The 23,523-nt window shown below is 38.4% G+C and overlaps 1 long non-coding RNA gene across 1 annotated transcript; it reads right to left on the minus strand.

The window, feature by feature from the left end:
• Positions 1-1,930: 1,930 nt before the first annotated feature.
• Positions 1,931-23,111, minus strand: LOC311290733. The gene is made up of 3 exons (XR_014627447.1): positions 23,049-23,111; positions 2,113-2,155; positions 1,931-2,031 (listed from the first exon to the last, which is right to left on the minus strand). It is a non-coding gene; the product is annotated as an uncharacterized lncRNA (long non-coding RNA).
• Positions 23,112-23,523: the final 412 nt, after the last annotated feature.

Genomic DNA, 23,523 nt, shown 5'->3' on the forward strand with positions numbered 1-23,523 from the left:
CAGGAAGCTGTTCAGTGGGATTTAGAGGCTTTTCGTTCTCAGTGGAACTGAGAGTTTTAATTCAGTCCAGACCCATATTAGGCCGCTGGTCAGCTGAATATAGATGCTGAAATAGGTGTTCTCTAGCCAAGGGGGAAAGAGAGGGGCGGCGGCGCAGCGACTGATTTTGAATGATGCCTTTGCCGTCTGAGTAATGAACAGGTCAGAGAGGTCAACCCATTACAAGTGCAGCTACTTAATTATTAATTACACACTTCTATAAAGCAAAGGACAACTTCACTATGTTGTGTGTGTGTCGTGTAACCAGGGCCGTCGCTTGCGGGGCGGAAGGTTGGTGACGATTCTAGGGGCCCCGGAACAGGGGGCCCACAGAAACAACCTGCACTGGAGCCCCAGATACCCCAGCGTGTAACCTCAAACACACATGCAGTGGGGTCCAAATGAGACCACAAATTAGGCCCAATTAAGCCTAATAGGGTTTTGAAACATTTAAAATGAGGAATCATTATGATATACAATGATATATTTAAATTCTGCGCTATTTCTAGGTCACTAATTATCAAATAAGCAAATTAGTGAAATTGATCATGTGACTGAAGGTCAGATGATCTTGCTCCCATTGAAGCAAGATGCACGCATACACAAACACACACACACACACATACATATATATATAAACAAATGCAAAATAGAAGTATTGTAAATGCATGCAAATGCATACTGTAAATGCATGCAAAAGTGTGCACATAAGTTTACTTGTTTTCCAACTCTTTCATATGCATTCACAGAAACTAACAGCAGATTTTAGTAACACCATGTAGAAATGTTTCATGTTCAACAAGAGCTACACGAGAAGAGATGGATTTAACTTAATAATTACACGTGGTGACGGAAAACCACACTTGGCTCACACAGTTACTGTATGCAATTAAAATATTATTCATTACCTTTTAAATACAACACTGGTGCCGGAATCCCATTAAATTTGGGATAATTGAGTGTGTTTAATTATCAGCTGTGGCATGAAGTTAGTTTAGGAGAAAGTCGGTAAGAGAGAGAGAGAGAGAGAGAGAGAGAGAAACACGAGTGAATGGTGACCTAGTTAATGTCAGAAACATTGTGTTTTAAAAATGACCTTGCTCTTGAAGCTGGGCTCAGAATAACTCAGAATAACTCTTCTCTTAGACACTCGGGGCATATGAGAGTAATAATGTTCAAATGCTGTATCTTTTTTCCTCTCACCTAGCAAAATTGCGTATTGCAATAATATTATCGTCTCAGGGCAGGCCACGGACTGTCTTTTCTGTAAGTGTTGCAGTGCATGAAATGTCGCTGAGTAAAAGCTTTTTTTGGGCTCATAACTGAGAATTATTTTTCATGGAGATGACTTATGAGCTGTAAACTAAGCTTTGAGCCAACCGAGGGGTCACAACCCAAGAAAGAGGGTCGCAGGTCTGTTGGAATTGAAAAACAAACAAACAATAAAATACAACTAACCATGTAATAAAACAGAGTTAACTTTTAAAAGGAAGGTGAAAACACTTCCCGTATCCTTCGTTGTCAAACTTTCGGCACAACTTCGTCACATGGAAAAAGCCAACCAAATCAGGTAGATGCCAATATGGACCAGCAGCGTGACTTCCTTGAGAAAAACTGCAAAAAATACACAATATAAAAGAGAATGACTCAGCTTCCATTAAACACTTGCAAACTGTAGGATCAATATTGGTCCTAAAGCAAAACTAGCTGAGAACCACCGCTGCATGTAATGACCAATTCATAAAATCAAATTTACGTTAAGCCACAAATGAAAGATTCTACCTATTTGTCTGCAATCTGCATGTTCTGTCTTGTCTGAAAGTGCCTCCGGGTAACATGCTGGGTACTGCCAGCCGAGCTCCCCTTCTCCTTAGGCCGGCTGTGCGGTTCTGCCTGGCCTGCCCGGTTCAAGCTCAGAGCAGGATGGCTGGGGGCAGTTGAGTCTGGTGTTACTGAGCGAGATGGAGTCGCTCTGCCTGCAACTCCACCGTGCTTCATTAGGAAACAAAATATAAGCTTTCCACTCCATTACCAATGACTTTAGGAGTGAAAGCACATAAGACGGCGACTCACCTCATCAGCAATGCATTGCAATAAACGCGCAGGCTTGAACAGGCTACAGAGACAAGGAGAGAGAGAGAGAGAGAGAGAGAGAGGAGGGAGAGCGGGGGCACAAAACAGCATTAGCCTACATATGATGTCTTTACAGTGGAACAGCGAGGAAAAATCATTAATGCAATAAAATGTGCCCAGATTAATCAAACGCATCAAACTCTTATGAAAATATCACAGGGGTAGAAATGTTCTATTACGTCTAATGGTGTCTAATCTAATACAGGCAGTTAAGGGCTTGGGTATTTCTTCATTGTGAAATGCAATTTGGGAAGTTTAAAGGGAGCCAGTGAAGCGTGGGTCTCGCACTGCCGACAGGAACATGGGGCATGATGATATATTTTTTTTTCCCTCTCTCTCTCTCTCTCTCTTCCCCTTTCCTTCAAACTCATAAAAGCTCACTATTAAAGATCCCTGGATGGAGTGAATTTGAAGAGCTGGAAAAAAAAACTGAGAAAAGATGAGAGGCAATATGTAATTAGCATGTCATAATCAAAACGACTCATTCGGACACATTATGATCACAGGGAGGAAATTATTGCATCGCTAGTGGCAATCTGTGGGCATGTGTTAACACCATTTCCATAATGAAAATACACAAATGTTAATAGCCCGCGCCTTGATTTGGAGGGGGAATACGGAAAAGAACGTTAATTTCACACTGCACTTTCACTAGCCCTTAGGTTGTTGGAGAATTGCAGGGTTGAAGAAACACACATATAGGCTCAAACCATTCGCAAATGTTGTTTTTCCCGATTTCTCTCTTACGACAACGTTCTTCTCGGGCTAAAAAAAAAAAAAAAAAAAACAGCGTCGCTCCCATGCCACACTTTTCCAGAGAGGCCCCACACAAAAATTCTCATTTTCAATTAAAAGCTCATTTAATTTGAAGTTGACATGAAACCATAAATGGGAATTAGCATATCTAGGAGCGTGCCGAAGTGTATGTTGTATATTTTACTTTAAAAATGGATTTTTAGCTCTATCCATTTACTTCAGAATGGCAATGATTGATGAGAACGCATATTTCTTTCTCAACACAAACAAAAAGTAACAAGTCCTGGCAGTTTTTTTTTTTTTTTTAGGATTGAACAACTTAAATTCACAACATTTGCATGTCCAATGATCATGCTCAAATGGAATATCAAGGCAAAATGAGACAGACAGAGGAAAGAGTGCAAAAGCAATAACACAATGACATGTTTCCTCAGGGTTAAAAGACACACAAAAAAATGAGATGACTATATCCAATTTGTTTTTTGGCTAGGACTATGTATGAAAAAAATGTCTATGAAAGAAAGTTAAGGACATGTCAAAATCTTCAAAACATTTGGTAATAATAATAATAATAATAATGATAAATTATATGTATATATATGAAATAAAATAATATATAATAAAATAAAATCTTAAAATAAAAGTAAAAAAAAATAAAAATAATTGTAATCTCACGCAAAAGACTTCACATCAGACAGGAGTCAGAAGAGACATTAGTACCTGGTGCATTTCCTGCTAAAAACATTAATGGGAGACATTAGCGATAAGCGCATTTCCTAATAAATTGTCCTTAGTATGTATAAAACAAACATAAAAGCAGGCCAGCAGAAGACGAGCTTTCCTTTTGCCAACCGCCAAAGAAATCTAAGAATACTGAGCAATCAACTTCGTGCGATTACGTAAGAATACAGAAAACAACTTTCAACAGAGTTATAAAGGGTAGGATTCAGAAACTTTTCTTCTGTCCTGACTCAATCTATCAGAGGACAGGCCTGAGACACCACAGATTGCCCTCTCTTCAATGCCCTATTTCCAGGACGGGACACAGTAAATTACTTGCTCATTTTACAGGGCCTCTTTGACAAATCCACAATGCATTTATTGATTCATTCTCTAAATCAAATAAGCCCCCCCCCCCCCCGCCCCCTCCCTGCGTTAATACCTAGAGACCCCCTACCTGACACAATATCCATTCTGCTGCTGGAAAATGAAGTATCAGTCGACATGGATAATGAATTCATCCTGCATTGCTAAAATAACTCTAATTGCCAACCACATGCCGGAGCAATTGGAAAATAATATTAATGCGCATTTGCTAGGTGTATTATCCATTTGTCCAAGTCAATAAGAACTGTCATTAAAAGCGGCAATAAAACTCACATTTCGCCCGCTTATTTATCTCACAGGGAATTCAAACTTGCATTTAGCACATTTTGCAGACTGATTACTTATCACATTACAATGCTTTTTTCATGTTAAAATTCAAATGAGATGTTTCTGGAATGAATGGTACAGTTTAATTTGCATATTTATTATCTTTATGGGTAAGGTTCCAGAGTAGAGTTTGAAAGTAATCATAAAAGCGCATATTTCCTCCTCATCGCACCATTTCTCATCAGCCGTATTGGCCCATTTCGACACTTTGGTTCTAATAAATGATTCTTTGCATTATTTTGTGAGCTGCATGTAAAAAGTTATAAATACATTACGTTTAGCAACTCTACAATGTGTGTCAGGCAGGCCCGAAGTTGAAAAAACAACAGATGTTGTCTTTGGTCCCTTTCAAATAATCCACAAACAGCCCTCCAAAATAGACAAAATCAACCTCAAGACCCATCTAAATGACAGACCTTGGGGGTTTCTGAAAAAAAAAGGGCGACTACCTGTGATCAACAGCTGCTTTTGAGCCCCTAATTCACTTCAGAAGAGAATAAGCTGAAGGAGGACGTTGGGTGCTGAGCAAGGGCATTTGGCTTTGGTCTCCATGGAGATAAGAGTAAAGGAGGATGTAAGATGAGAGAGGGGGAGAGGAAAGCCCTCCGTGTCTCTCTTCACTCTGCCTCATTGTTATCAAAATGACAGTCCTGTGGGTGAAATGAAATCCAGGCGAGTTAGCTCCGTCTGGACAGAGGTTAGCACTCTGTTCATCTGTATGGGAATTATAGGCCGGCCCGGTGCCGGCGGCACATGGGTTTAGCTGTGACCTCAGACACGGCCTCTCTCAGCAGAGGACACATTTATTATCACACCCACTTTCCGAGGACCCTACCCGAAACCCCAGTTTCTGGCGCACACACACACACACACACACAGTCAAATGCCAAGACACAAACACACGCACACACACACCGGTATCAACAAATGCTGTCTAGTTCTTAAAGAACAGATAGACAACGTAATGTAATTATAACCACTTTGGCTGTGAAATACTGTCCTTCATATCACACGTCTTTTAGGGCAGAACAATTACAAGAGTTTAAATGAACATTTTAGTCAAACACACAAATAAACTCATCAGATAAGATGATAATATGGAAGTGTCCCTGAGAGCATGAGTGTTTGTACTTTGTAGAAAAGATCTTGCTGAAATTAATGTATAAACACATTTCTGAATAAAACGTCTTTATATTTTAATGTCATTTAGCAGAGAACCAGGCCTCGTTACTAAGTGCAACTTGTATTCAATGAAAAAATTAGGGGCCTTATTGGGATAAATATGGATATGAAATTATAAATGATTTTTTTTTTCCCTGTGAAAATAAAAAGACTGGAGTGATATGAGAGAAATGAACCTAGCAAAGCTATATAGCAAAGTGGTTGCATGAGACAATCAATTAAATCTTTAGTGAACATTATACAAAAATATCTACAAATACAAAATACAAGTACATCTGAGAAAGGGGCTAGTTGTCACATGGGGAGGATGTTACCCAAATACTTTTAATCAGCAAAGATGCATTATATAGATCAGTGACATTTACAATGTTACAAAATATTTCTATTTCAAATAAATGCGGTTCAGGTGAACTTTCAAATTCATCAAAGAATCCTGAAAAAAGTACAGCATTTCAACATCGATAATAATAAGAAATGTTTCTTGAGCACCAAATCAGCATATTAGAATGATTTCTGAAGGATCATATGACACTGAAGACTGGAGTAAGACTGGAGTAAAATATATAATATTTTAAAATATATAATAATATTTCACAATATTACTGTACTTATTCCTGTATTTTCTATTTTCTTGTAGCCTTCGTGAGCATTATATACACACACACACACATAACTGCAGACAAGTGTTGAACTTCCTGTTTTCAGCTCATCCAGATGATTTACATACAACATATATAAAGGTGTCACTCTTTCCAAACACATCTTCATATTTATACATCATATATGCAACATCAAAACAATATTGGTATATGCAGATAGCACGCGCATATCGCTCTCAAAGTTGTATCATACTATGACAAATACTTTCAAACATAAAGAAAAAAAAAATGAGGGAGAAGAGGAAAAGGCAAAGAGAGAACGCGAAAGAAACAATCAATCAGAAGGCAATTCGCTGGCGGCTGCATATGCATCAGATCATGTCTCATGTCTTCAAGGATTTTCAGAGCGAATCGTAAAACAAAACTCCATTACCTCCTGCCAGAGCATGCAAATGAATCACACCATGGGGTGAGAGGGAATTAAAGAGCCTTCTCTAATCAATGACAAGCCAGGATGAAACCCTCCCATCCATTCCTCTACTCTCCAGTAACAAAGAAAAGCTTCCCACATCTTCCCTATGTATCCGTCCCTCTGCCACAGGGCACACAAACACACACTGAGCCTCAGCTCCAGTGCAACATGCCTGTGTCACCTGACAAACAGGGTGCAGGGGCAACATAGCTCAAACCGTCCCCTCTCCTGACCCCCTGACATTTCAGAATCTGCCGTACTCAGACGTACGTTTACGCCACGTGTGAGTGTGTTTGCGCACAGGGGAGGCCGGTCGGTACACACGCAGATGTATAAATGACAGGCTGGGCCTGAGGACGTCTGTTGGCGTTTCCCGCTCCAGCCTGTCTTCTCCTCTCCGCTCTTTTCCGGTCCTCTCCACCCGCTTCCCACTGCCAGCCTGCCACAGCCCGCAGGTGAGGAGTCTGTGGCGCCATATGGAGCGAGGAAAATTAACAACGAGGAGAAAATCTCCACAGCAGCAGGAGGCCTCTATACCCTCTCTCACGCTTTGGCTCTCTGCTCTACCTCTCCTCCAAACAAAATTCAAAGATGTAGAGAGAGAGAGAGAGAGAGAGAGAGAGAGAGAAAGGAGGGGGGTGATAAAATTAATGGGGTTCAACACTTTAACACAACACCGGCGGCAATATTTGCACAGAAAGAAAAAAAAAAAAAACGAAAGAGAGAGATTTCTTCTTACAGTTCGGTCATATTGTGGTATTATAAATCAGACCCTGGCTTAAGTATTTTACGCCCCTGTTTTATAAATGTACATTAACCCCATTTGCCCCCCTCTACCTCCGCTAGATAGTCCTGAACGCAGGCAGATCATGCTGAGGGAGATTCCATTGTCCCTGGTGTGTCCTCATGTTTGATACCATCATGGAGGAAAAGTCCCCCATGGAGCCTCTCCCGGTCTGGGTCATTGATTACAAAGAGCCTCCTGGTTTTGTCTGACAGATGTGAATCTGTGCTATTTAATTTGGAGCGTTCCCCTCAAAGGGAGACCATTAGCCCATCCAATAGGAGCACAAATAGGATTCCATTAACAACTAGTGTTTCCGTAGAGCCAAGAAATGGGGAGAAAAAGCTGCACTTTATGCTCCCGGATAGAGGAGGAGGCCATTTGCGTGGGGCGACCTGCATAAAGTGCGTAAACAATATAAAGCGTAATCTGTGTAAAACATGACGTCGGGCGACTGACAAACGGCCTCTCATCAAGGGGGTACGACTGCCACGTGTTGGTGGGGAGAGTGTCCTTGTTTGGCACCGGAGGAAGGTGGGGTTGCTAGTTAAAATGTTAATAAGTGTGATACAATTTTAATTTAACAGCCTTCTGCATTTCTAATTAGATCAGTGTCTGTGACTAAATGAGAAACAGAGAGAATCTTTGGCTTCTTACACTCAAGCTACAGTTTGTTATGCTTCTGTTTGTTGTTTAGAACTCTGTTCACTGCTAAACTTTTAAATGCCAACGACCCCTAAATATGATGATCCCACTTTAACATGCATGATATTATAAATACAAGTTGCTTCCAAAATTAAATGATTGACTTTTACTTTTCATAATACTTAAGCCAAAACAAATTAAAATCATTACTTGCACCTTTTTTTCTACACAATACTAGGACATTTTTAATTTAGATTTTTTGTGAAGTGCACTTTTATATAGCACATAACAGATGGATATTTACTCTTTAATTAATAAATATATTTGTTTGAAAACCACTGAGTTATTGATTTCACTGATTTCTCAGCACAATAAAAGACACTTTAAAATGAAAGTTAGCTCTGTCCACAATTAAACTGAGTGATAACGAAATTTAGACAGCCAAAAGAGGCATTTTCCTACATGTTTCTGAAGTAGAGAAGCATCTCTGTGTGTAGCCTTGCAATAAAAGTGTGCATAAATTACTTTATGTAATCATACAATGTAGATTAGCATGATAATGGCGGTGTTAATAGATGCTGGGAAGCAGGGAGTGACAGCACTCTGAAACGAGACATGCCGGGGGCAGAGCGCACACGTACACACACGTACACACACGTACACACACATACACACACATACACACATGCACACCGCGACTGGGAATAGCCAGTCGCACAGGCCTCAACGCCATCTCTATGACTATGAGTGACAGAGTGTGGAGCCACTTCATCTGTTTTCCCTGAGGCAGGCACAGTGCTTTCTCTCTGCCACAGGCTATGGGCCGCAGGGGAGAAGATGTTAATGTGGGCAAGTCAACAACTATCACTTATTCATTCAGGATGGAAGGTATTCAGTGGCAACATTGAGTTGCCACAGAATACCTTCTGAATAAGCTACCCACTGAGTTTTTTAAGGTAAAGATTAAAGTCGACATGATACAGAAGTTGCGATAATCTTATTGTCACGTATATTCAAGGCTTCTCAAACAAGAAAAAACATTTGTTGTCGTTCGGTATTGCTGCGAATCTCATGTGAGTGACAGGTTATCCCATCAAAACACGTCATCAGAGAAGAGAATAAGTATCGCTGCAAGTGGGAGGAAGTTATTTTAATTAAAGATTCCCGAGATCCCATGTATTTGCACGTGATGCACGGATAAATCATTTATAATAAATACTGCAATATTCTTTAAAAAGACAAGATGGTGACTTGAAATGACACAGAAGACCTCATCCTGGTTATATTTGCATGCTTAATTGTGATATCTGATTTCGGGATTGAACGGACCATGCCTTCTCTGCTCTTGGAAGGACTTAAAGTCCCCATGAAATTAAAAAAGTTTTTTGGCTTTTAGTATGAATGTGTTACTGCTATCTATAAGCTAGTGTGCTCCACAACAATGACGGAATTCGCATTTAGAATACATAAGCATTAAAAACTTACAGTCTCTCACTTCCGCCAATATGGATAAATGATTTTGATGACATCACTCTGCACTTCAGTTTCTGTCCAATCAAACGCTCTTTAGAACCTAAAGCGCCCCGCCCCCTATTATAAAAAGACGCTGAAGCTGCGGCTAAAATCTGCCACTTGTTCACACATTTACTATTTTCTTAGTAAATGGCATATAGTGAACTATATAGGGGGATAGGGAATGATTCAGTGTAAATATATATACAAAACCTTCAGTAACCATTGACAAAGTCGGCAGGTGTATGATGCCTAGTGTTTTCAAACCTGTTCCGATTTTGTGTATTCCTGCCTTTACTCAGCTCTGATGATTTCGTGATCTTGCACGTCAGCTTCCCATTCTGGGAGGTATGATGGTGTTGACCATTCTCTATTGGGTGTCAGGCTACCTGCTGCTGGGCAGACTGGCTCAGAGGCATGAAGGAGGACAGCTGGTTTAATCTTCTAATAGGCGTCCAATGGCTTTGAAGAGACCTCTGCTCCCACGACCGGATTTCTCTTCTTAAAGCACCACCACCATTAGTTAATCACCTTTTTATGGCCTCCTGCGGTGTGACTCAACGCAGTGACTACAATGAGCATTGGTCGAGCACTACATATATTAAAGCTAACATGAGCAACGGACCACTTCAGAGACAACATACAGTTCAAGCCCTGTTTCATCCTACAAAGACCCAGCAGGCCATTTCAGTCTATCAAACACCCAAACAGCATGAAGGACAAAAGACTTACTCACCAAGAGGATCCACTTCTCCACTTCCTGGGGCTTAATCTGAGTCGGGCAAAGTTCAAGACCACTGCAATTTTGTGAGTCTCACGATCTGGCTTATCCACAGATGTCTAGGAATCAAAGTAGGCACAAATGTGGCCAAGAGAAACGCAGCTTAATCAGTGCAAAATCAAGCCATGTGGAATTTTTTACTCAAATGGTTCTATCAATTACCAATAAAATCAAGATTATGTCCCAAACTGTCAATAAACGGAAACGGGAGGGATGCAAAGCCATTTGCGGTGGCCACAGGAAGTCCGTAGAACAGATGTAGAATCAATAGTCTTAATCAGCTCAACACGGCTGCCATTTTGAAGTGTAAAACGAGACTGTTATTTCAAAAATGGACTGCGGTGATGATCATGTACCTGCATTGAAACACACATTCACTGACGCTAAAGACAATACGCAGTCTCAGGGGGTGGTTTCTTAAAACGGAGAACCAGAACCAGCCCTTTTGACAGCCGTAGATGGGTAGATGGTTCCTTTCAGACTGAGATGCGGGGGTCTGCATCACTGAAACATCAGGAGATAGACGAATGAAAATTAATTAAAGTTGGTGCGTGTAGTGAATGGCGCGTGGCTCGGGCTGCACTGGTGCATTCAGAAAGAAGGCAGCTCTGCCCCGTGTCCCTGGTGCAAACAGCCCCCTCTACGCCCAGGCTATTGTGTGCCAGCCCGCCACTTGCCCAGCCAACAACAGCATATCAATGAAGCCGCTCTCTTGTTTGTGCTAATGGTAATTACAACATGGGCAGTTTTGTGCTGAGAGACAATGGGTGTGTGGCCATGAGGGAAAGCAGGGTGATGCAGTGTGGAGTCTTAATGACTGCAGGACTGATGGGACCACAGAGGGCAGGGAAAAGAATAGAGAGGAAGGTCTCTCGGTGAGCTAGAATGGGAGGATGTGCAGTAATGCTGTAAGAATAAGGCGTTACTAATCCTAACCGTACCAAATAATAACTCAAACTTTGCTACAATTAAGCAGTAAGGCGGCGATTGTCAGGAGTTTTTGAGTTCTTGTTTGGTTTTGTTCCTGGTTTCCTTTTCCCAGTCATTAAGTTTCCTAGATGACTGATTATGCCCTAGTTTGTTTCCATAGTTACTGATTAGTTTCACCTGCTTTTCATTTGTTTGCTCAGTGTATTTAATCCCTATGTTTCTGTTACTCCTTGTCGGTTCTCGTTAATGTATGGGGTCATTTTAGTTTCTGAGATTATTAGTGTTTGTTCTGAGTTAAATAAAGTTTAATAAAGACTGTTACTGTTCTCTCCTTCGTCTTCATCGTGGGCTAAAATGTGACACTAAATGTGCCAGTGATACTATATTATGAGTACAATCCTGGCGTGCAACCCCTTCAGCAATGAATACTGAGAATTGATTTTATGAGATGGTTACTAATATAAATAAATAAATAAATAAATATAAACAAAAATAATATTTAGATGAATACAGTAGATATATATATATATATATATATTTTTTTTTTTTGACAGTAGTAGTAATAATTAGTAGTATAAAAACATATATTTATATATTATATATTAGTGCTGTCAAATCGATTAATCGCGATTAATCACATATAACAAAGTTTGTGTGTGTGTGTGTGTGTGTGTGTATATATATATTTCCAAATTAAACCCAGGGTCCATGCACAGCCTGGTTAGGTGCAGGTAGATTGCGGGAACGAACTTGAATGACAATAATAAGAACACTCTACCGCACACTATTGACTTTATTTTATTCAGAGTGAACAGCGCGTTTCGCATATAGCGTCCTCAGGTTTGCTCATGTATGGTCTGAGCTCTCAGGTGTATCTTAATTACCTTAAGTCATATGACTTAGACATATATGTGTGTGTGTGTGTGTGTGTGTGTGTGTGTGTGTGTGTGTGTGTGTGTGTGTGTGTATATATACACAAACATATGCATTTACAGACTTTTATGTTAGATGTGATTAATCACGATTATTTGATTTGACAGCACGACAGTTTTTTATACTATTAATTATTATTATTAATACTACTACTACTTCTTTTAAACATGGCGTAACTAATCATAACCTACAAAATAATAACTCAAACCTTAAAAGTTTTTAATTAATCAATTAGATGATACTAGATTATGATTATTGACATTAGTTTTTATAAAATGTTTACTAAATAAATCAATAAATAATATTTATTATTAATAATAATAACAATAATAAAATGCACATACATATAATAATACTTTTAAAAATATTATTAATTATTATTATTACTATACTACTATTACTACTACTACTAATACCAATAATAATAAAACACAGATGGAATGCTGCTTTGACCAATCAGAAGTCTGGGACAAGACTTTAACTATCCAATTTATAATTTCCAATAGTATGATAGTTCACTATACAAAGTCAACATTGTTACTACGACTGTGAGAGCCATTAGCAGTTACTGGTTTTACACCACTTCAGTTAATGCAAACATCATATTCTTCAGAAGAGAACAGAGAAGAGAGGTGTCAGAGGTCTTAAGCAGTCTTTATAGATGGAGAGTCAGACAATGCATTAGAGTAAGGCAAAAAGGCAATTTGGTTGCACTCAAAAATGTGCAACTATTAAGTCACTGTCAGGAGCCACAGGGGACTAAATGATCCCAGCATTTCTCGATGTTAACTACTGCCATTCCCCTGGTTCCCCACTCATTAAAAGCAGACTGCATCTGCCCATGTAGCTTTTAACACACACAAACTGACCAACGGTACATCTAACAGCTCTTAACACAGACATGTTCAAGCCGAGAGGTGTGAATGGATGGATGCCTGTGGATTTGTTAAGCTGTTTCACATTTAGACTGGCCTTATATTTTACTAAAGGCAAAAAGCAAAGAAAAAGAGATTAAAAAAGGCAGAAAGAACAGTTTAATGCACACAAAAGCTGTCAGATGGTTTGGAAGTACCTTGCTTGAAAATACTATTTAATTAATAACCATATAGAAAAAGATTTAGGACTGACCTTGTGAAGTACTATAGGCTTGATATTATATTTCATGCAGACATCTCCAGATAGAGGTAATAAAACTTGATACAAGAGAGACAAACTTTCTCTGATTGGAGTTCACTCTACAGGAGAAGACGTCCTGTCTACCTGTTGATTGGTCAAATCTCGCATGACGGTTCGTGTGGGATCACAGTCAACAGGTAGACAGGACGGGATGGGTTGAATTCTTTAGTTAAGACTACAGGTGAGGTCCAACATCATGATCCACAGCATAAAAAAAAAACAGTATTGTTATTTTGAATTGCAATTATATTTCACAATATTACTGTTTTACTGTATTTTTGATAAATGCAGCCTTGGTGAGTATAAGAGACTTCTTCAAAACCATCTTGCCGACCCCCAACCTTTGATGAATTGTATATTACAAAGCCATAATCCTTATTGATATACTTTTTTATGGTTTTGGAAGTAAGCATAATAAAGTGTATGAATAAATTAGTATGATACTGTATGTACATTTTTATAGAGAAGACTGCAACACTCAATTGTATGCAATATACAACCAGGGATACCGGCTCAGTCTATGTATACTAAGGGGTCCTTGGCCCGAAAAGGTAAATGTGAACTATCTCAGCACCATGGACAGCACAACAAGCAGATTAGGAGTAGGAGAAACAATTGGACAGAGACAGAGAAAGACAGTAAGGTACAGAGGTCATTCTAGGGACAAAATAGCTCTCTCAGCTCAATACCAACAGTTAAACAGTTCAATTACAAAATGTGCCTTTTGTGCTCACCTAACAATTAGAGAAGGACAATTACAATCCCCCCACTGAACACGGTCATTCATCACCCACCCTCTGCTGTATCTCTCTCCCCCAGTGGACCACACGTCACCAGGGGCACGAATCACGATGACCATCACTGGCCACTACAACCTCGCAGAGCTGACTCGGCTCTCATGCGGTACAAGTGATGCTCCGAATATCCACGGAAGTGTTACTAGTATCTCATTCCACAGATAGTTTGTTTATGTTTTGTTTCTATATAAAAATGTCGATACAAGTTAAAGTATTTGCCTTAGCTCTTGTTTTAAATGATTTTGTTCCGTTATTATTCTTGTTGTTATCGTCTGTTGACATTGTTTGTACAAGCAGAACGTGGCGGTTGGTCGGTGTTGTATTTGTCCCGCCCCTCCTACACTGTGATTGGACGGCTGGGTAAAAAGTAACAGTGATGAGCGTTGCATTTTACACAAAGTTGAACACTCTCGGCGACCGGTAAAAAAAAAAACTAAAACGGAAATAAAAAAAAACAAATTAAAGCCAAAAATAAATAAATATATATATATAAAAAAAATCATAAAAAAAAAAAAAAAAAATCAGTCACATTTATCAAAATTACTCAAACTTAAACTAAAATTTAAATAATAATAATTGAATAATAATTGAATAAAATATAAAATATTTGTGTATGATTTGACTACATAATACACAAGTTTGTGTTCATTTCTTATTTCATCACTTTACTATTATTCTAGCAACATTTTGAAAAAGTAATCATCAAAAATGAATAGATGTGTCCAAGCTTTTTACTGGTAATGTAGTATATGACATTGCAGACTTATTCCAGCCAGACAGCTTAAGAGAATGAATGTGAGTGAGCAGCAGTAAATAAGGCAGTAAATAAAGGTGCTCCAGCAGTAAGTAAGCCTCACGGTTCAGAGATGTTCAGATAAGCACTGTTCGGGTGTTAGGTGGGCCAGCTTGGGTCTATGGGCAAGCTTCGCTGATCTATTCAGAGGGCAACATGGGCCCATCAGTTTGTCAGCACACGGGCCTCACTCAGTGTACTCTTACAAGATCCCAGAGTGCATCAGGTTACACGCCGATTAAAAGAGAGGGGCTGATGATTAAATTATAATGCTGGCTCATTCAGACTCTGAGATCAGATATCTGATAGAGTAACAAAGAGTGACACACAGAGGGGGGGAGAGAGAGGGAGAAACACTACACAGACATTTACAGAATCCATGATGATCATTTAACATTTAACAAGCATTGGGGAGTGGAATACACCAGACAGGACATCATATTGCTCTTAAAAAAAGAGAAGTTATTATTGACACATCAGTAAAGTCCCAACTCTTCCTGCATTCAAAAATGGCGTTTCTTCAGACAACTGTGATTAAAAGAATAGCTCAAACACTGACAATTCTGTCATCATTTGCATCGTCATTCAAATTACACTGGCTACTCTTTTCTGTAAAATGAAAGTGAATTAGAACCATGTCATGAAAATGGTGCACATGACTTGCACTGTAAACCCAAATAATGTGGCAAAACTATTTGTTTTTTAGGTAATTACAAGTTACATCAACATTTTTTAAGTTAAGAAATTCAAAGTTTAAGTAGGCAGAACTGGCAGATTTGTATTTTATACTCATAAATTTGAATTACTCAACTTGAAATATTTGAGTAGGCTAATTCATATATATATATATATAAAAACTTAAAATGATCAAGTAATCTCGACAAATATTTTTGTAGCGGAAACTTGGCTAACTTTCATTAACTGATTCGGTAAATGTTAACTTGCTAATTGGTAACACAATGCTTTGATAGCATTAGTATAGCAAAGCAATTGCTGAATGAATATGGCAATATAGAATACTTAAAAATCTGTTCTGAAACCAAGCTCATACTCCACTCGTCACCATGATGGTAACCCCCAAAAAACCCACATGACAGAAACTCTTCTAAATTGGCATAACACTTAACATTAATCTTGCACAAAAAACATTATAACACTTATTTTAGCATTTAAGGCCCTTGCACACGCGTTTTTTCGCTTTTGTGATTCGGTGGTTCTGAATTGTCAAAACACCATTCAAAATGCTTGCTACCGATGCGAAAAACGCAGAAAATCGAACCTGATTCGATTTTTTTTTTGACAGACTAAAGTTTCGGAGGCAGTGTACAAGCGTGATTGACATAATGTGAGGTCGTATTTATTTTTTAACGTGCGAAAATTTTGGACGCGAATTTCGGCCTTTACTCTCCCTTTCGAGTGTCATGGCAAAGCATGCTGGGAAATAGAAATCCCAGCCCAGTTTCAGTTAAATTTTAGTTTGTCTGAATTAAATGAAAAAAGTTCATAAAACTCAAAACAACGAAACAATTCAGATGACATAAAATAAGTCAGTTTTGTGAACTCAAAATAACTAAAAGTTCTACATACTCATAAAAGTTCATTTGATTGAACTACTTTAATTAATTAGAGTCAGGTAAACTTAAATGAAACAATTATTTTGAGCAGTAGGGTTCACAGTGCGTGCATTAAAGTCTTCTGAAACCACATGATATGTTTGTATGAGGAACAGAATGAAATATAAATGGTTATTCAGTGAAAAACATCCCCTCCAGTGAGCTGCTACAGAACTCAAGAACCAGATCAGTCAAATTTGTGAACGAATCATTCCGACTGGTTTTGTAAACTGGGTTCATTGAAAATATCAGATTTAAAAGATTTTTCACAAAAAGTTTATAGGCTACTTCTTTTATAAACTTGAACGCACCTAGGAGAGCTAGTTTATGTCAACAAAAGATTCAATAAATACCTGGCATACATTTAAAGACCGTTTAAAAAGTTAGTTAATAACGGCGTTATAAACAAGAATGTCCACTTTTGACTGGTAATGTATAACTTAAATGTCTGTGTACTTCTCACACAACTATCATATGGCTGTAGAGAACTTCAAGTCATATGGAAAACGTTATGCTCCTTTATGACACATTTTGGAGCTTGACAGCCCCAGTTCCTCATTCACTTTCATTATACAGAAAAGAGTGGCCAGGATACTCTACAAAAATTCCTACGGGGTTAAAACGGCATGAGGGTAAGTAAATAATAACATAAGTTTCATTTTTGGGTGAACTATCACTTTAAAGTGGTCATGTACGAGACCCCTATCAGATCTATTCACCTGATTCTATTGAGCAGAAGGCAGGGAGGGCATCAGTGATGAAAGCTGTCAGTGTGAGGTTAGGTTTACCTCCACCTCTCACAGGGCTCTCTGCATTATCTCTTGAACTTCTAGTCAAGGGCCTTTTAGCACTGATGGGTTACATTTCCTATGAGCCACAATCAATACCTGTTAAGCAACACTTTCATTTCTTAATTAAATGAAGAGAGAGATATTAATTTTGAAGCGTAAGGAGCCTTATGGTGTCTGACAGTTTATAGTGATTACCCTCTTCCATGTATGCAAGCACAAAGGTAATTAGACTTCTGTCAGCACAAGATGTTTTTCCTGAGCAAAACCGATACAGCCTTTGAGCAACTGCGCCGTTAAACGCTTCCGCATCTCTACGATGGCCTTCTGACACTTTTTCGCAGTTAGTTTTGCAATCTTGTTGCCGGATATGGATTTTCTCAATTTCTTTCCACCATCATATGGCACGTGTGAGCACTTTACTTTCTGTATCGACAGAGTTATTCAAAGCAATGTATAATAACTAGGAGTCAAAGGACACGGATGCAATTTAAAAAAAAAAAAGTCTTTCATCCCACCTTTCTGGTTAAATAGACCCATCTTCTTATTAAATCCGAAGAAAATGACCCATGCCGCTGTGTATACCTGGTAACCTTGGGGAATGAATGGAAGATTTGACTGACAGCTCCTACCTACCCAGACTCGTCTGACCCCTGCGACGGCGCTCCACTATCCTGGTCTTCCTGTATCTTATTTACAATCTAGTCTGGCCTGTAATGAAAGCTTGGCCATGCACTATTCATTGTCCACTCTAAAAGACCCTTTACTGCACTCTGAATGGCTCAGAGAAAGAGTGAGAGAGGCAGATCAGCTCACCTTCAGGGTATGATACCATTTGGCCTCGGGTATCAAATCGGCCACCACGCTCAGGTCACAGCACGGCTCTGAATCTACAGTTATATATAAAGTATTCAGTGTGAGGTAGTTTTCAGGAGCACTCCAAAGACAATAGGCACGGAGGAACATCCGCAGTTTCAATTACAGCAAGGCCATAACGTTGGCTACGTCTAAATGCTTCTTTCCTTTTACCTTTTCAAAGCTTCTCTTGGGCTTTAATTACAGAGTTAGAAAGTGATTAAACAGCCACATCACCAACAATGGAAGTGTCAGGTTTCAAAATATCTTCGTCTCGAGCAGGTGGTGCGCAAAAAGTAGTTTTTAGTAGATAGTAGTGAGTGTATGTGCTTGTCAAAGTAAAAAAAAAAAAAAAAAAAAACCCACTTGTTATGGCCTTGTAATGACACGGGCTGGGAAAAATGCAGGTTTAAAGCCCCATAGACCAGTGGGTTGAATTATATTCCAAAAAGGCAATATAGGGCCATATCCCAGATGCCCTATTCTGATACAAATAACTGCATGCAAGCACCATCAGAGCGCTTTGTGTTTTACATCACAGGCAACAAGCACTGGGGTACAAAAACAAATTATAGCCCAGTCAAATGGCAACAGGGGTGAGCTCAGCCAGCGTCATAGAAAATACAGTACATCTGGCTCCATGTCAAGGTCTGACCTACTCAGGTATGCCACTCTCTGGAGGATCGAATGAATACAGAAAACTCACACACAGTCACAGAAAACGGTTATGATCTTACGGAATTATTATACACTCATGATAACATTAAAATATCATTAATATACAGTTATAGTAATATTAAAGGGATAGTCATTCCAAAGCACTATGCATTTCTGTCTTCTGAAGAATGTTGGCAATCCAACAGTTTCGGGTCCCATTGACTTCCATTGTATTTTTTGTCCATACAATTAAAGTCAATGGAAACCAAAACTGTTTGGTTAACAACTTTCTTCAAAATATCTTCTTTCATGTTCCACAGAAGAAAGAAAGTCAAAGAGGTTTGGAATGACAACAATTTTTTGGGTGGACTATCCCTTTAAAATGATTATACTACAAGTATAACAATAAGGAATATTCCAGGTTCACTTCAAGTTAATCTCAACTGACAGCACTTGTAGCATAAAAGCACACAAATTAATTTCAATTTGTCGCAATTTTCATAAAAGCAAAAATCTGGTTTACAATGGAAGTGAATGGTGCCAAAATACTCCGTTTCTATAGTACAGCTACAACATGTGAACAATATGCATGTTCACATAACATGACTTTATTGTGATAAAATGCTTACTAACCTTTTCTGTGTAAAGTTATATCCCATTTTAAAATTTGCTGCCATGACAAACATGGCACATTTCTTCTTTTAAATCTTCCAAAAATGACCTTGTATTTTTTATATAAAGAAAACAAGGTTTGAGTCAAATTTCTTCTTTTTTTTGTATATTATGCCACAAATGCTGTCATTTAAGATTAAATAAATCCAGAATATTCCTTTAATACTTGTCACCACCATTATTTTCAAATAAAATCTGTGAAATTTCATAGCATCATGTTTTAAGGAGAAAAAAACAAAAAAAACAATAATAAAATCACGTGAATCACTGCTTGGAAAGCAAGGCATTGCAGCTTTAAATGAGACAGGGCTATTTCTCACTGCCATAAAGGGACAGTGCTGTGCTGTATGGATTTTCTGTAGAGTTCAATTGAGTGAGAAGTTGTTTGGCTTGCAGTATTGACTTTCCCTGAATGCAGGCTAGTCAGGTGCTTCTGCTCATCTCCAATTATGCTGTCATAAAAACACCACAGTGCAATAGTGAGCTATGGTTGCAACTTGCACGTCTATGACATTAAGCAGCAAGCTGAAATCCCTCAAGGTTAATTTTTCATTAATAGACGTCTGGTCTTTCACGTCTTAAAATTGCTCTTATATTGTTCATAGTAAGGAGGGTAATCAATAATTTTAATCGAAATAAAGCGCTTGAGATTGCCGAGATTCAGATGGCAGGGCCAGACATGACATATAAAGTTATTAGGGTGTGGACATTGTTGATAATAGAGAAGGATGATCTGACCAAACTAAATCTGTGCATGTCGGGAAATGTGCTCATCCCTCAAACTCAAAATCAATATAAGAATTGTTCTGATGCTTGGAAACCAGAGAGAGAATTTGATAAGCATTTCACTTACAGGCTGCGTCTAGCTTCTCTTGGATAAATGTGCAAATACTGTGTAAAAAATATGCAGAAATAAAAAAAATAAAATGATTCACAATAACAAAGCACATCATTTTAGTGATTTTTTTTTCTTGCATAAAAACTGGTGAACTTATCTAAGCACCAATCTTCTCTATGCATTGCTGTGGCAATTTTATTCGAGCAGATGCAAATGTATTTTGGATGTACATGCATGACTATAAATATACTATATAATGACTATAGATATACGGTATAAGAAAAACATAGCAGTCATTGGAGGACTGTAATTTACTGCATTAAAAGGAGAGTTCAACCAAAAATAAAACTTCTGTCATCATTTACTCACCCTCAAGTTGTTCCAAACCTGTATGAATCTCTTTCTTCTGCTGAACACAAAATAAGATATTTTGAAGAATATGGGTAACCAAACAGTTGATGGACCCCATTGACTTTGAAAATTGAAAATTCTATGGAAGTCAATGGGGTCCAAAAACTGCTCGGTTAACGAAACTCTTCAAAATATCTTCTTTTGTGTTCAGCGGAAGAAAGAAATTCATATAGGTTTGGAACAACTTAAAGGATGACAGAGGAGTAAAGCTGTATCCTTTTACGTTATTTTTTTTCAGCATATTCAAAAATCATGTAGCATTAAACAAAAATAAATGTCCACTTCCTTATTTGCTCCTGATGATCGATGGTCACTTTAAGAAAGGAAATATATACTGTAATTTTAAGCCTTTTTACTTAGTTTACCTTTTAGATTGCCAATTAAGGTTTCAGCCTTTTTGGAGTTACCCAAAAAGTATTTAAAAAAAATACCAAAAAGCAATTTTATCTAGCTCTTGCAAACCACATATCCAGACAGAACAACAGAGTCAAATGCAAGTGACACAGCTAAGTGAAAAATAAGAGAGTGTGACATATTACATGACCACAGACAGCCAATAACAAACCCAATACGCCACCGTGTTCCCGTTCCTACTGCCGTACCCTCCCCTGTGTGTCAGCCGTCTCAAATAACCTATATCAATAAATCTCTTCAAGGTGTGAGGTGGAAGCTATTTGCTTGCCCATCGATAGCTGATTTTACCAGAGGATAATCATTTTTTTTCTCCCAGTGGCCTGGCCTGATATTAAGTCGATATCTGCTGTCAGAGTTCATTTTGGCAACAGAGGCAGGAAAGATTGTGGCTTGGGAGAGCAATGACGAGCCTTATCTGATGTTTTACGTGATTTACTTGATGCGTGGCTTCAACGACAACATAATAAAACTGTCTATCGGGCCTAACTGTATTAGTTAAAACAGTAATAATATATAAACAGACCTATGTGCGAAAACTCCGGGACGTATCAGCCATGTGCGAGACAATTCACGTCGCCAATCAGTCAAGATAAAGATCTCCCCTCAGCAGCATGAAAGGGGAAGTGAAAAGCGCTAGAGAGAAAAATCAATAAGGAACCACTCATTGAGGAGGCCACATGTGTGTCACTGTCAATAGGAGTTAATAGGCCTGGGTCCATCTCAGCAGACTGGCCCGGCTCGGGCTCACTGCGTCCCCCTCCATCACCTCATAGTGACAACTTAATACATACTGATAGACTGACTGCTTAATGCCACACCAGCCTTAGCATCTAATAAACAGGCTTGTTTAATAGGCCAGCATTAAGAGAGAATGAACAAAAGACGATGCATTTTAGATTAAGGTCACCATCCTGAAAGTGCAAAAGGGTAATTTGATATAGGCGCTTCTTCAATACGCATATTCTGTGATTAGATCGGAGTATCGCATACTAGCTTGATCAATTTCAATAAGACCTTATAGGTTACACTTTATTTTACATTGTACTTATTCAAATATGTACTGAGTAATATTAATTAACTACATGTAGAGTTACGGTTGGGTTAGGGTTAGTTACTTGTAATTATGCAAAATTTACTGTTATTACTATAGTAAGTGCAACGTGTAACTGTCACCTTAAAATAAAGTGTTACCAAACCTTATAGCCAAGAGTAGGTTGATCACCAATGGAACATGCGATGCAAGCTGCCATTATATAATCTAAATTTAATGACATTTGTCCAAACAGAAGATAAATGGTAAAAAATTAGCTTGTTAATTGGGGTCTGCAGGTCACATTGTTTGGTCCAGTTACACATTCTCCCCCTCATTAACACCCATTAAGACCTCATTTAAGGGGATCTCATTTTTTTAATTGATTCTGGTTTAATTAATTTGTAATTAAAGAGGACCTCAGGAGAAGTTCTGCAAATTTTATGGCCCTTTGAAAAATTACATGTAGTCCCTGAGTTATAATATGAATGAAAAATTGTGCACTGGTGGAAAATGCGAAATAGAAACAGAGCGGAGCAGAAAAAAACCTAATATACCTAAAATACATATGTAATGGGCACAATTGATACTTTTACAGCATTTAATCTTGGTTAGTGTTCATTTCTACATTATTCTACTCGATTTTAACCATTTCAAGTTGTGTAAATGAAACATAAATGAGCAATACAAATCAGGATTTATCTAGATTAAAAAATGCTGTGGAAGATTGTTATTCATTGGTTAATGATACCAAATTCATTAACTAAATGTAAGCAAATTGAATCAAGAATCGTCAAGAATTACCTTGTGAAGAGCCGTCAAAGAGTCAAGTACTGTTTGCACTGAAGCACTTCACTTCAACTGAAGCACCACACCGCAATTCCTACGAATGAAAAATCCAACAACAGAAAGACATTGTCATAATATGTTAATTATGATCACTTAACCTATGATACATATAAAAGCACATTCCTTTCCCTCCAATATAAAAAAAGGTTTAAACTGAAAAGCAAATGTGAAAAACACAAACCAAACAATCTGTTGCACTCTCCTTGCTTCAGGTCAGACGCATAAGAGGAAAAGAGATCTATAATTTTTTAATGGAACATAGAAATGTATAAATAGAGAATGGTAAGTGTGAAGTCCTGGCTCCAATTGACATTTCAATAAGTAGAACACAGCGTTACCGATCCATTCCCAACTTTCCTGAAACAATTATTGAGATGGTACCTTCAGGCCATGTGTGCTCGGCCTCCCTGGAGCCCCAGTGGCTGAAACA

The sequence above is a fragment of the Rutilus rutilus genome (genome assembly GCF_951802725.1).
Source record: "Rutilus rutilus genome assembly, chromosome: 5".
Lineage (NCBI taxonomy): Eukaryota > Metazoa > Chordata > Actinopteri > Cypriniformes > Leuciscidae > Rutilus > Rutilus rutilus.